This window comes from Parambassis ranga, chromosome 1 (assembly GCF_900634625.1).
Source record: "Parambassis ranga chromosome 1, fParRan2.1, whole genome shotgun sequence".
Taxonomy (NCBI): Eukaryota; Metazoa; Chordata; class Actinopteri; family Ambassidae; genus Parambassis; species Parambassis ranga.
In genome coordinates, this window is record NC_041022.1 from 1,027,463 (window position 1) to 1,041,629 (window position 14,167).

At 40.1% G+C, this 14,167-nt stretch overlaps 1 pseudogene; it reads right to left on the reverse strand.

The window, feature by feature from the left end:
• The window catches only part of LOC114445048 (dynein heavy chain 6, axonemal-like), a 42,405-nt pseudogene that overhangs the window by 26,479 nt on the left and 1,759 nt on the right, over positions 1-14,167 (reverse strand).

Here is a 14,167-nt window from a genome sequence, read left to right on the forward strand (position 1 = left end):
ACAGTTCCTTTTGTTCAAATGTTTGTGTTCAAATACAGCAAGGAAAACTATCTCTTGACTTGTGTTTTGTTTTTGTTAAGGCATTTCGGTTATTTGATAGTGTAGTGCACTTAGACATCTTAATGAAAAGTGCAAAATTGTTCCACTTTACTTGAATTCACAGAAAACAGTCATGACACTGTTATAAACTGATTTGACCTTGTAATTACACTTAATGACATCTTAATGAAAAGTGCAAAATTGTTCCACTTTACTTGAATTCACAGAAAACAGTCATGACACTGTTATAAACTGATTTGACCTTGTAATTACACTTAATAACTTAATGAAAATGCAAAATTGTTCCACTTTACTTGAATTCACAGAAAACAGTCATGACACTGTTATAAACTGATTTGACGTTGTAATTATACTTAATGACATCTTAATGGAAAGGACAAGATTCATGACACAATTATAATGGTGTCATGACAGCCAATATCAAAAGCAACCATATATGATAGCTTAATGTCATGTTAAAGATATAAAACAATATTTCTTACAGTTTGACAATTAGGTCTGCTATGTCATATTTATGACAGGTTATGTTGTCTTGGTTAATGTCAAGTTGTCATAACAAAGACATCTGAAACAATGTCAACTTTGCATCAAAAGTGACATAATTTACCGATTGACACCTGTCATAAGCATTCATTGATGTTCATGACAGGTGTCATGTCATGATTATGGCAGCGTCATGTCAGCCTTATGCACACCCATTCAAATAAAGTGTTACCCAAATGATAAATAGGATGGACTTAATAGGTGACTAGAAAGGTTATAGACACCCCCCCCCCTCCACATAGCCCCACACAGCACCTTCTTCCCCAATTAAACACTGATTATTTTGCACAGGTGTGAGTACACTGTGCATGGCGTATGCTGTTTGAATGTGTATGACCTAGTCTGTCCATTGCACTGTATCAAGCAAGATTAATCACGTACAGAACTATCGATTCTCCTGAATGAATTGCTTATGTAAACCCTAACATTGTGTGCACCACTGCCTACAAACACCAAGTACAGTCTAAAGTGTGTGTGTGCATAGCACAGGTTAATACAGCCAACTTTTTAGAAATGCTGAACACAAATACTCACCAACAATGTTAACACGCAGCACACAAGATGAATGGGTCTCCTACATGAATGGACAGACTTCATTACAACACCAACTAGGACAAATTAAGTTCATGCTGACGGAGGAAAAACAAAAACTAAAGAGCTATATCTACACTTTTTCACTTAACAGAAAAAAACAATCAAACAATTCTAAAACATTAAAAGGCACTCTGACATCTTAGGAAATACGGATGTTTGCAGTCTTCCACGAAGTTAGATGAGAACATCAATATCAATTTCATCTCTGTGTCAAGCATTTAAACCTAACTTTGCACAAAGAAACTGGATGAAACACTCAGACTAGATTTGTTTGTGTTGTTTCCTAGCTTTGCAAACACAGTCCTATTTGCAGGCCTGCTGTGCCCCGCTGAGCACATTTATGACATGTAGCATGTCCAAAGTCCTGTTACCATTGACAGCTGGCTCTCTATAAGACAGTAAAGAAGTCCATTTCCCAAAATGAATGTTTTTTTTATATGAACAATCTGTGTGCACTGGGACAATAACATGTTAGAAAAAAGAACACTTTACACATTACATTGAAGCACAAAATTAGACCCATGCCCATCATTATTACCAGACTGTAGCTCATTTTATCTGCATACCTGGATCTCCTTCCAGAAGAACTTGTTTCTGTCATAGAAGCCAGAAAAGTCCTGGAACTGAAGCAAGAGTTCGATAGGGGGCTGAGAACCATAACTGTCCAGCTTAGGCATTTTCAGGTCATCCACAAAGAGCACTAGCTTCTTGTTACCAGGAGCACCTGCAGAGAGAGGGGCAGGAACCAAAGTGGAGGAGGTCTGAGCAGAGAAGTTGATATAGACTAGAAGGTATCCTGCATTTTCCTGGATACTGTTAAGAAGGCCCCGCGCCACAACAGACTGTGTAAAAGACACAGATAAATTCTAATGATTAATAAGTTCCAAAAAATGTTAGAATATATTTTTCTTTCCTGAAGGGCCTCTGTCGCTACATCCATCTGAAATGAAGATCTAATGCAGTATGCAGCTTTACCTCCCCCACTCCAGTGTCACCACGGTGCACAGACAGAAGACTCTCCGTTCGGTAGCCATAGCGGACAGTATCTGTGGTGGGGACCCATGGCGCCAGACACTTGTAATTAAAGTTCATGTACACACCCCACAGGGGGTCTTGGGGGAGCTGCAAACCACAAATGAGTACATATTAGTTCACATGCATGTAAACACACAAAATTCTATGCAATGGCCTCTGAGCTAAAGGAGGAGCTAGATGAAGGCCTGAGAGTCTTTGCTACCCTGTAAAACTGATGGATGCTTTTGGTAACTAGTTTTTGTTGTGTAGTCGTGCTTTGGAAGTTTCTTAATGCTTTTTTGAATTCATTTCAATTTGTCTGGCACATTTCTTTTCCTAAACCTCCCGTTACAGATGTGTGTGTGTCTGCATGCTCATCAGTGTGTGAAGTTTATGTTTTCCTCAAGCTTCACAGCTGTGACTTTGCTGCTCTGACATTATTTCATGCTAAACACACAAATATACACATTTATCAACATTCATGAAATGGCACTATTGCCTGCAAGTCAAACATCACAGACTATTCTCTATATTCCATATCTTAATTAAACATACAGCAATCAAGCCAGGTAGAAATAAAAATATATTTCTTGTTTTTCACTAAATGTACCTCTAAGATGTATTTCCAAGAGCCTTTTTAATTGAGCTACTGATACCAGAATCCTCTTTAAGATTAGCTGTGCTTCAGCTAGATAAACCCAGTACTTTGATATACAGTGTAACCTTCAGGCCTTTTTCATGTATTTCATGCTGCAACCAGCAAATACAGTTGAAATGCACATGACTCTCAGCAGGGATAATGTACCAACCAGCATGAAACACAAATATGGTTCATGGTGGTTGGTAAATTATGATTTTGGGTTGTTGTCAGTGTAATGAAAGTGTCATGCAGCTAATCCATCTTTACCTATTGGAATATACCTTAGCATCGCTGTTGTTTTCAAACTGCCCTTTGAGAAAGGTGTCAAAAGAATCCCAGTGAGAACTGGTCGGGTTGCCCCCAACTGCCCACAGGTAGCAAAATATGTCTGGCAAAGCACACTCTGTCACCTGAAGACAAAAGCATATACAAACGGGGCAGTCAGTAAGTAAGTAATGGCTTCATTCATTTGTAAATTTAGGCTTTTGCCATCTCAACATGCTTTGCAAAAATGCCAGCAGTGCAAATGCTGTCAGAAACGAAACTCTGGACTAAAATGAGAGCTGAGTCTTGCGTTTCATGTATCATACCATATTGAGGTCTGGCCCTCCGTTGCCCAGCAGCAGTGCCTCCAGCAGTGAGCACAGAGTGGTGACTTTACTGATGTCCACCTGGCGAATAGCCTGGGTGCAATGCTTCACTACAAACTGTAGACCATTTTCCACATACTCTTCAAACAGCTCCAGCAGATAAGTGCGCACCAAGACTGGAAGCTAGGGAGAGAGCAGAAAGTGTAGGGAGATTGACAGATGAATGTAGGTAGGAGAGTGGCGTTACACAAGGACCTGTGTAAAATCTTTATCCATCACTGAGGTACAGATAAATCCAAACTAGCAGTTTTAGCATATTATATACTTTATCATAATCTGGCCTTACCACGATAGCTTTCATCTTATCCAAAAAAACAAATAAGCGTATTTTCTAAAATCTTGAACGGTGGTAAAAACCGGTACATACACCACTAGCATGCAGTATTATAAAGAGGAGTCACATGCAAGCAGCATTGCGGGACCTCGCACACCTTACGCAGGGCCATCCTCTCCTATGCGCTCATCTCCTATACTCTTCTGTCCTATGCTCTCATTTCCTCTCATTTCCAGAGACGTACAACAAACACATGTTTACAAGAGAAAGTTCCTGTTGTCCTGTTGTCAGGTGGCGCTATGACAGTATCATCCTTTTAGCATATATAACTGTTCAGTACTGTAAGATTTTGTCCACATGGCATGAAGTATGTTGGTGGTACTGCAGAAAATAGAGCCAGTTCCTTTGTAATGGCGAATGGTCAACTTTGAGGCCACGCCCCCGCCGCACCGTAACACTTTTGAAGGAGTTTTGGAATGCGTCTATTCCCTATGGTGTCCTGAGTGGACACAGTGAATTTCAGCTCAATTGGATGAAGTATGCAAGGCATGAAAAGGTTTGAAGGAGGGTCAGAAATCGCCAAAAATCACCATAAAATTCAAAATGGCTGACTTCCTGTTGGGTTTGGAGGGGTGGGGGGGGTCCAAGAGACTTTTTTGTGTCTTGGGGTGATACATATGTGTGCCAAATTTCAATTTAGGGGAGAGCCATTTTCCCATGTGTGTTTCAAAAGTCAGCAAATTTCAAAACTTTTCGGGCGAACCAAATATTTCTACCAAGTTTTGGTGAGTTTTGGGGCATGTCGGTGCTCGGCTCTAATAAAGATACACTAATTACTAATTAGTTTCTCCATTAAAATAGCTTAAATTAAAATTAATTAAAAACTCTAATTCTGACTACTCTACAAAGTAGCTGAAACATAATAAAAGTTTTTTTCTACATAAGCAAGAATCCCAACCAATAAACAACAGTTGAAAACCCGATTGAAGTAGCTCAAGTGGAGAGGTTATTCAACAATCAGAGACACACAAAAGCAACAAATAAATCATAAGATAAACAAACTGTCAGCAAAGAAAAGAGCCTCAGCGAGTTAGATATGGAGACAGAGAGAGATTCACAACAGACAGAGTTAAAAGTTGATAGGAGTGATGACCCACTCTTGCTGTGCTGTTTAGTCACCTCGAAAGGCTCAGGGCTAATGTTGCAAGCTATAAACTTTGATGTGATGTGCTGTCATCAAAGTTTATGCTGATGCTGAAGTTCTACTGGAAGAGTACATTATGTACAAGTGCACACACACTTCAGTATGCACAGTTGTTCTCACGACTACCACATAAAATATGGGGAAAGATGAAGAACTTTGCTCTGAGACAGCAAAAAGTACACAGAACCCTGAAAACAACAGATATCAACATACTATATTGCTTGAAAATTAAGGAGCAATATTGTTCATATGTAACAACATATGGCCCTTTTAAATACACAGAAAAAAAAACGTTATTTAGAGACATTGGATGTACTACCTTGTCTCCTGGTCCACTGACCCATGTTCGCACATAGGGCATCCACTTGAATTCATCAAGGATCAACGTAAACCACAGCGGCTGAATGTGGCTGGAGATGCTACAGCCAAGTCTTGCACCTAAAAAACACAATCAATGAGTTTTAAAATGGTATGATTACCCCCTAGGTTCATATTCATTCACATTTACTATGTTTCAGCTCTAACCTCAAACACCATATGTATAGAGGGAGTAAGTTTGATACGCTCGCTATTGGCCAAACAGAGCACCTTGTTGTCATCCAGCACACAACCTGAGAGGGTGGCATCAAAAACAAATCGGTATTGGAATAAAGACGTCCACAAGACATAGTAATAACCCCGGTCCTGACACAGATTTTGGGTTGAGCACATAGGTCTTGACTGGCTGATAGAAGGGTTAGTAGCCTGGTGTCCTGAGCAGTGGAGGGTCTCCAGAGTGTCTGTAGACAGTGGTCTTTCCTCCACCAGTTGGCCCCACTAACATGACACCATGCCGCACCAGCGGGTCTCATAAACCTGGCAGCAGGAAAAGAGAGAAGGTGGACTTGTTTTGAACGTGAGCTTTTTTCCCTCAGAAAAACATTGAATAGTCACACAAAGAATATGGTGAATGAACCTTAAACACCATGATCATACTGATGATTCTTTGTTGTACTAAAGTATATGTTAAAGCTGATAAGGATTAAACAGCATGCCTTGTGTGCATGACCTGCTTTGTTTTCCTATGATCTTGGTCATACCTTCTTTGTCATACTCGAGAGCGGATGAAGGTTCCGCTTAACCAGAGACTCCAGGATGGTGGAATGCAGCACACCATAGTCGTGCTCAGGGATTCACACACCAGGGAACAGATCTGATAGGACACCCCTGGGAGAGGAATGAGTGTAATTTGCAGCAACACATACACACAAAGACATGTCACAAAAATGTAAAAACACAAAAAGCATTACACCTCTGACTAGTAAGACTTAGCTTGAAAGACATTATTAAATATGTAATTAACAAGCTGGGACAACTGTGTGTGTCTGTGATATGTTGTACAGGCTTACCCAAAGAGCACAGCATCATCAGTGAGAAACTTTGGTAGGTTTGAATCCCTCAAAGCTCTGATGAGGACATCATCCTCACTGAGGTCAGGGTTGTCTCTCTTTAGTGACCTAAGGACACAAATTTGATTACATACATTTCTGGTTAACCTTGATGTGTACAGTATATCACTGTGCAACAGTGTTGTTCATGTTATCTTGGACATACCACAGAAAAATTTGTGATAATAAGACTTCAAGTAAAATAAAAATAAAAGGTGAATTCATTGAAATAAATATTAGCGATACAGGAACATTAGAGCTATCATAGCAAAATGATGTAATGAAAAACAGCCTTCTTCCAAATATAGATGTAATAAAGATAATAAGCAGCAAATGTGCGCTGATAATTTAATACTAAACAAACCGATCTTCACAACAAGCTGGCTCCATTGGATTGTAAAAGTAGAGTAAAAAACATTAGTGTCATTAGAGTGGGAGATAATGAATGTGTGCTTAGTGTGGAACGAGCAGGCTCACAGGAGCAATATCTAGTCAAAGACAGACAATGAATCTCAAGCCAATTACAGCAGTTCCCTGGGCTTTTGCTAATAATGATCACAACCCACGATTTTCACTACATATGGTCAAGAACATCCATTCAAACCAGGAACAACTGCACTAGGTCTTTCATCTCCTCACACAATTTACCATTCATTTCTATGAGGGATGACTGTGTTAGACCTTGTAAAACAAGTGCTTATACCCTTTTATTTGCCATAGAGACAAAGATGTCTAGAGCTCTTACCCTTCTGGTCTAAAGTATTGTCTGCACAGTAGACAATGTCCTTTTCAACATCCACAATCTGTTACAGTCCAGTATATTCTAATGCTGAATATAAAAGGCGCATGTGTTGGTGTGGTCCCTTTGGGTCATTCCTGAAAAGGTAAATGTTTGTCTGAATGCACACGTGTGTCATTAGTGCACATGTGTGTCATGGTCTTACCCTGCCATGACTAGAACAGACTTGACAGCTTGCATGCCAAAGTCATAGTGGTCCTGCTGGGACAGCCGCTCCGAGCACAGCTTGTACATCTGGGTCATCTTCCTTGCCAGGGTCTTACTGGACTCAAATCCTTCTGAGTACAAAATCACCTGGACAGAGCCATACAGAGACACAGATGTTATTAAATTCAAGACAAAGCAACAAGCATTTATTATGTAGATAAATGTACAATCACGTCTATACACACCTCTGCAATAAGAGCATAATGTGGCACCATCATGGCTATTGGCCTAAATACAGTTCTGTTCTTCCAGCACAGCATGAATGGAGCACATGTCATAACCAGCTTGATCTCCCGGCCTTCAAACTGAAACCTTGATAGCTGCATAGGAGAGAGATGATCTTGTTTGTGTATACTAGAGTGATGTAATTATATGTAATTACAGAAGGCTATAATCACAAGGAAACCAACGGTCCAATCATCGAGTGACTGACTCTTGGTATCTGTAAGGGTTCTTCAGTGAGTGTTAGTTAGACCTCTACTACGATAGAACAAAATGCTAAACAGTTCCTTTATGGTGGTGTGTCTTTTTGTATGTGAATGCGTACCTTAGCAGTTTTAGTGTTTCGTATGGTTCTAAGCTGCTGAACAATGACGGACAACACTTCAATGTTGATTCGGTTAAATTCAACAAAACAACACCAAGCTCCTGACTGAGCAAGCCCACTGAAGAAGCGTCCCATCATCTGTGAGAAAGAAATGTAAGAATAAAAGCAGAGTAACCACATCATATTTAAAATAACCTAATATCAATATATTATGGTATGTTTTTAATAAGGTAAGAAGATCATGTTCTACTGTTTGTAGCGAGAAGGCAGTGTTTCACAGAATCATTTTTAGTATATTTCCTGATGTTGTGTTAGGTGCGTTATTTTCTAATTTTTACAAAATTAATCATTTGCATCATACAAAATGGCCAAATGTTACAGACAAAATTGGTATGCCAAAGAGGAGCTCAATCTGAAAAAAGCCTAAAAAAATTGGGGCTGTCGCTCCAGCTTTGCTAAATCAAAGTCCTTCTCAACTCTAATACACTTCAGGAGTCTTCTAGTTAAAACCAACTACCGCAGACAGAGAGAGAATGGCTTTCCACCTCTCTTGTCAGCATGTGCTTTAAGCGGTACTGACTCCAACCTGCCTGCACTGCAAGACAAAGCCCTGTTTAACTTTAAAACTGAATGCAAAGAGTGTTTCAAGGGCGAAGGTCCAATCTAAAGTTTTGGAACTTACAGAATAGATATATCATAAATCTAATTGAAGGTGGTGACTTCAAGATGTAATCCTAACATCTGATGTGTGTCAACTGATTATTGTGTTTTACAGATCTGATCAATCCCTTGAGTGGAAATAAATAATAAATAAAAGCATGTGGAAAAAAAAATACTAGAAATTAATATCACTCACAAAAGATGTGATACTGAGTGAAGCATGTTTCTGCTTAAAGAGCCACCTTACACAAAAACCACAGGTAGGTGATGTTGTGGTTGCACTTAACTGTGCAGTGCTGTAGCTCATTGCTGTTGTTACAGTGCCATCTAATGGAATCACCTGATACATGCAGCCAGACTGAGGCATGCATCTGTAGGTGCTGTAAATTCAGCAAACACGCTGTGGTAGTAGAGCTCAACTAAATAAATAATTACAGCGTACTAAATAAGATTTAAGTGAGAAAGAGAGAGATCCATGCGTTACTGTGTGCTAAATGAAAAACAAACTTTCCTGTCCCTGCTGGCCCAGCTGGAGCACCTCCAGCTGGAGAGCTCCCATCAGACACAGGTAGCAACCTCCTGCACACCAGGCAGAACCAAGGCAGAACCAAAGAGAGAGGTTAATGCATGTGTCTACAAAACTGTAAAACACAACATGTTACACAATTACACAACCATCTTTGCATACATTCTATAGGCTAATGTTTATACTTTCCTATAGAACATCTCTGTCTGCCATAGTGGAAGCACATTCAGTGATTCTACACACATGTAACACACATGTATCATTGACTTTAACAGCATGTAACTCATCTCAAATGTGTAAATCTGGGTATGTAGCTGTAGCTCACACTGTGAGTAAAACATACTTTGATTTTGTTAGTGTACATCGTCACTACTACTGATCAGCCTGTAAGTCTGTGTGCAAGCATAACTTTAATATTATATCCTGTGTTACCATGAGTGGTGTGAAAACCAGCCTAGGACAGGCTCCCAGATATTCATTTCCATAAATATATGTGGACAGAGCCACGCAGTTTTCCAGTTCCATATCCCAGTAATAACATCGCTGCCTCTGCCACTCAAAGTTGCTCTGGCTGTCAACCTGAAAAACAAACACCATTTAACTATATAAGCTGCTTGGTGGTGTTGCACTATTGTACCTGTTGCCGGACAAGATCTGTGACAATGTCTCTGGCATGAGCGTCATGGTAATTAGGGCAGTTATGATATTTCGATACAAAGCAGGGAGATGTCCTCGTACTAATGCTGCAAGCATTCAACCTCTGGAATTTAAAAACAAACTTTGTTTTATAAAGTTAAAACCAGACAAAGCAGTAAGATAATTAAATAATAGTTTACCTTAAAGTTTGTAGGTTCAAATTCCTGCAAAGCAGCAAAGTGGTCATTGTCTCCCACCAGGCAGGCATCCAAGTCCCGGCACCACATCATCTGAGAGATAGTCAGCACAACCTAGTGCACACAAGATGAAATGTTGTCTTTACATAATTGCCAAAAATGTAACAACAACTAACCTTTCTGCTTCTGTTTCTATTTAAAAAACATATTTATGTATGTATATACCTGTGATGGATGTCCAGCCACCACCCAGTCCTCCCTTGATTTCACCTGGTTGTCTGCAATGGCTGCCTTGCTGAGGTGAAGCAGAGAGGAAAACATGGCCTCCTCCACCTTACATAGCCAGTCTTCCACATTGCCTTGTGCTTTCAGACCCTTAGTCAAACACACCTAATTACAGAGAAAGGTATGATCAGCTAGCAATAACACTACTGCACCCACAAACACTTAAACCACAGTGACTGCTATGATATAATTTACACATAAAAGACTGGGCTAAATACAAAAACAACTGGTGATCTCAGAATGGCAGCCGGGGATCAGTTGCTAGCAGCTTATTTTCTTGTGTTTGTGAGTCACCAACAAATTCTAAACAAATGCATAATTTGCAAGAACACCTATCACTAAGACAATCTACATTTTGCACATCCTCATTTTGCCCAAAGTTACATTCTTCTAACACATCTTTAGCACTGCTAAGTGTGGAAAAAAGTGGTGCTTTATATAAATTGCTCAAATTTCCAAGTACACAGTACTAGGGCAGTCCCTTTAAGCAAGGACTGGAGCAAAGGAATTACAGGGGGGAATACAGTCACAGAGAATAAAGACCAAAGATGCTGTGGTGACTCAAATCTAACCTTCTCTCCCTCAGGGGACACCATACTCAGGATGTTTTTTGCTGTATATGGTCTCTTGGTTTCCAGCAGTCACCAGGCACCGCAGCATCAGAAGATTCTTCAGACAGCAAAGCAAACTCTAGTCGTGCAATGGCATCAAAACACTTCCTGAGGTGGGGCTGCACCGCCTGAGGGTCTGAGCCAGTATCTTTAGCAGCTCATCATTGGAGAGGAAGTAAAATCTGCAGGTTAGGAAAAAAGGATGAATATCGATGCACTGAATACACTTTGTGCACATGCAAAAATAAATTCTAAAATGTTCAGCACCTTGGGAAAATGACCCTCTTGGGCTCCAGGTAAGCTTCCAGACACTTCTGTATCTCACCCAAAAGAGAGTTATTGTGCTGAAAAGTTTCCAAAAGATCCGTGTGGAATTTAAAAAGGCAGAGTTATGCAACATGACAAAGAGTCAAATTTTCTGCTTTCCTTGTATACTGCAGGTCACCTACCAGGCTGAGTGGCAGCTTTAAGTGCATTGGGCATCTTATGGACCTTTTCCATGATCTCTTTCCAAGATTTGTCCACCTTAAGAAACATCTTGGATCCAGCCGGCAGCTGTCTCTGGATGTCTGGGGCCAGGAAGATGCTCTGAAGGTATAACCAATTCCTTTGGCATGCAAACCACTCATCCTGGAAACGACAGTAAACGCAAGACAGTAGTCTTGTAGTATGTGAGCAGGAAAAAAATAGTAGACGAATAATGTATATGCAGCACTGCCCTGAACTGAAATAGTGAACTCAGTGAACACTGACAAAGCATATTTTTGTACTTTGAATTCATATTTGTGGCCACTAGAGAGCGCTGCTGTGTAACATTTGAAGACAAATCCAATGTGAGTAAAATAATCTGTATTCAGTGAACCAAATGAGCCTTTACTATCTAGAGAAGAATCGCTTCAAGTCATTTAAATATCACTCTGTGCAATTCTATTTTTAACCCCTTACCACTGTTTGATTAGAGAGGGTCAGCTGTCTCAGCAATTTTTCCACTCTGGGCTTGATAGGAGCTAGTTAACGCGAAAACACTACTGTACCCACATGCTGTCATCGAGCTGAACCTTTATAGTAAACAAACACAGAAAGACACGACTTAACACTTGAAACATTACTTTTGTTTTACAAAAGAGTGTGTGTGAAAGCTGCATGTTAGCACCTGGATATCATCTGTGCTTCCTAAGATAAAAACTTGGTTGGAGTCCCCATGAGAGAGCACTGTGAACTCTGTGGTCCTCCATGTATCCTCCGCCTGCATTAAGCGACGTCAAACAGCATGAGATTAATTAATGGAAGGTTTGAAATAAATAACTTCTGTCTCCTCAAAAACTGAACCTTGAATTCTGAATCCAGAGTGGTTATGAGTGAATAAACATACTTTAAATGTATAATAATAATAAAGTCAGGCAGTGCAGTGAAGTATGACACTACAGCCACAATAAATTAACAGTAGAAGCAGGATAAAGTTGACCTGGTTCTGTCTAAGATTCAGATTTTCACCAAACTGCACTCCTAAAGCAAAGTTACTGAACATGTCTTCTTGCTGTGGATTCTTATTTACCAGATGTATATATATTTTCTGTTGATAAGAAAACACAAAGAGCTGAACTATTCATTTTTACTTGGGTATAAATCACGCCAGCCTCTACCATAACAACTAATAATGTTTTTCGCTAGGGATCCTACTTTAAGAAATACCAGTAAAAATCTTTCTTGTGTTTCAAATGTCATAAGTCTCTGTATGTGACAACAGCAAAATTTAGACCCACATCAGAACATGTGGGTGCAAAGCAGAACATGGGATAAGTCACATTAAACAGGCATTAATATGGACTTCTACAGTTTATCCTGAGGATGTTAACTCTTTGTAGTCCACACACCTTTGCAATGACGGTTTCCACAGATGCCTCTCCTGAAGCCTGGCCTGAGATCTGAAAAGTCACAAATGAGTTAGATGAAGAAGACACAGGCCCAAAGAGCTGGCAAGCAGACAGTAAAACCCATCTACATCAATTCAAGAGTCAGAGAGAGTGAGAGAAGAGAGTTCTGATGATGATCTTTATTGACACCTTTACATTATTTTACCTCCTGTATTTCTGGGCCAAACCAGAAGACATTGAGCTCCTCCAAAGCAGCTAGAGTAAGTTCACCCACACTCAGTGAGGTCTGCACAATAGATTCCAGCATCTTCCAGTGGTCAGGTTTTATACATGGGTTGCGTAGATCAGTGATCACAGGGAGCTGAATAGATACACATGGGTATGATTTAGCTAAAAAAAGCAATAGTGACGATATTTCAGTCCATGCATAAACAGACTCAACAGAATCACCAGGAAGGTGGCCATGTTGTAGGAGAGGACCTGGACTCTCTGACAGAGGTGTGTCAGAGGAGGACGTGGTCCAAAATAAAGACTATACTGATCAGCTACAGGAGCTCGTTCAGCAACAGACTCCGACTCCCACGATGCACCACTGAGAGACACAGGAAGTCATTCCTGCCTGTTTCAATCAAACTACTGAACTCTGAACTGTAACAGTCACTCAGACACTGTACATTCATACTGGTACATTCATGTCAGGCTCTTTACTAACTAAGGTTTTTATACAGCAGTAAATATGTTCTTTAGATACAACTCAGGGATTTAAATGCTGTCTAGGTATTTAGATATCATATATTTCTATTTCATACTTCAAGTTATCTTTAATTTCTATTGTCTGTAACAAAACGAGAATTTCCCCTCTGGGATAAATAAAGTCATTCTGATTCTGATTCATACCTTAATAAAGTGCTATTTCAGATTTGTGGTAATATCTTTATGCTACACACAACACAAACTGCACATCACCCTCTGCTTCATGACTTCCACCTTGGCCTTCAGACGCGGCAGTAAATTGTTATGTGGCAGACCCTTCTCCAGCTGGTTGACGTACTGTATTTGTTGACTTGTGTGCTTAAGTGCTCCAGGTCAAGTTGCTCAAGGGTGCTCTGGGGATGAGTTAACAAAGAAGGACATGAAGAGCTTAGAATAAGGTAAGAGCTGTCGACATACAGTAGTTCTGTTCATTATACTGCAATCATGTTCAGGCTTACATGTAGAATGCACTTGTAAGTCTCACCTGCAACCATCCATCCTGTAAAGAGTCCCACTCCTCCAGAGAGTCCCAAAGCAGCTGTTTCAGCTTGAACTGGGCGGTTAGGTCATCCAAAGCATCAAACTTGGTCACCTCCACCTTTATATAACCACAGGGCAGAGTGATAACGACTGTATTTTGGGTTCAACTGGTTTGCATGTTGACTG